We start from the raw sequence: 1,868 nt of genomic DNA, 5'->3' as shown, positions 1-1,868 counted from the left end.
TCGTGGTACAAATCTCAGTCCACAAGCCAGACATGCAGAGGCCCTGGGATGGGCACGTACCCAGAGCTTCGAAGAAACAGCCATAAGGGCCCTGTAAAGAGGAGAAGAAGCCAGGAGGAGAGAGGCAGTAGCTGAGGTCAAAATAATAATTGGCCATGGGCCTGAGTAATTAGGACCTTTTTGATCATTGGGTGAGTGAGAGATTCTGGCTAAACCGACTGAGCAGGAATTTTGGCTCAAACTGGGCAATGCAGAGACAAACAAGGAGGTACAAAAGTTGATGTCTAGTTGAAAATTTCAGGGGAAGCCCGGTAGAGTTTGGTTAAGGACAGAGTCTTTGTCACTGCTAGAACGTTTTACATTCTAGGCAAAATGTGGGTTTTTGAGCATATGGTCCTGCGTAACATCTTAATTACTCCCACTGAAACAGCCTCAGCGGCAGCAGAATTCTTCCATGTCCACAGTCCCACTGGACTCCCTCTGATAATTCTCACGCTAGTTTTGGGATTAAAGAATTGATAAATTTGACAGAGCACTACGGATCATCACAGAAGAGCCGAGAAACTATTATTGCCTGAGTCTGTTCGTTTCCACGTACAGATAGAAGAGAAGCCACTGAAATCACTGGCCTTCACATGGCTATTTAACAGGATTTTCAAGGTTCAAGTGGACATTATTTCAGATGGTGGTGTCCTTGAAAGAAGGCTTTTAGGAGACTTTAGGTAAGAAACGTAACTCTACATGAGGGTGTATGCCTGTGGGGTCTGGGCATCTATGCCTAAGAGTGAGAAAAGAAGAGTGAGAAAAATTGAAATCTAGATATCATGATTAATGTTCATGAATACATTTTGATTAAAAATAATGTGATAGGCACACCAGGGTGTGACAGACAGCACAGCTAAGAAATAGTAGCGAAGAGGACACTGTGAAATGACACACAGACATGAGTTCAGTGTGGAACCGGGGAAAAGGCATCTTTTGTTTTCTGGGACCCCTTGAATTATGCAAAGAAGAGATTTTTCTCAAGCTTATTAACTGTAGATGGGGCTCCTCACACTGAAGTCTACAGAGGTGTTTCTTATGCTAAAGTTAAAACTGGAGAGTAAATAAAATACTTCGAGCCTTCAAAAGAAAGTTGAAAACCTACCTGCCCTTCGCTTTACCAAAAAATAAAAATTTTACAGCAATGATTTTCTTTTCTATGCCTTTCTCTGTGCCTTCATATTTGTATCCTTTCTTGCCAAACAAACATGCCACTTTTAAGCAACTTTTCTACATACCCAAGTGGTCCCCTAAAACCAGAGCTCCCTTTTTCCCCGTTGCCATGCGCCCTAAACAGAGATGTCCCCTCCTTCACATAGGTTTCTCTGAGCCTTTTAGTGAGACGTCACCTCGTCTCACACACAGCTCATCTGTCTTTAGATGGTCTTCATCGATCCCGTATTACTATTAGATTTCTATTCTTTTCCCATGGTGTTGGATCATATTCCTTTCTCTCAAGTAACCTGAAACTCTGCCAGTTCTCCATCAATATTTGCTAAACAATTAGATGGATTGAAAACAGCATAAAGACGCAGCAGAAGCTGGTGGATGTTGTCTAAATTACCAAAGGTAGTTTGCGAACATGGGACCGATTCCTTTCTGACACACAGGCCTGCCTTGGGGTCTGGGGTACCTTCTACCCTTCTGCCTAAGCCACAGTCTTATTTACATGGGGTCCCTGTGGAAGGCTTTCACAGCTAGGTTGAACCTCCCCAGTATCCCTGGTAACGATACTGGTTGGTGTTTTCTAGTGATCGTTTCCTCTCTCTTTAAACTAGCCAGGATCGGTAGCTCGGCTACCATTTAGTTCAACACACTCTATTTAC

Source organism: Pteropus vampyrus, unplaced genomic scaffold (genome assembly GCF_000151845.1).
Source record: "Pteropus vampyrus isolate Shadow unplaced genomic scaffold, Pvam_2.0 Scaffold360, whole genome shotgun sequence".
Taxonomy (NCBI): Eukaryota; Metazoa; Chordata; class Mammalia; order Chiroptera; family Pteropodidae; genus Pteropus; species Pteropus vampyrus.
Note: the sequence above shows the minus strand (reverse complement) of the source record.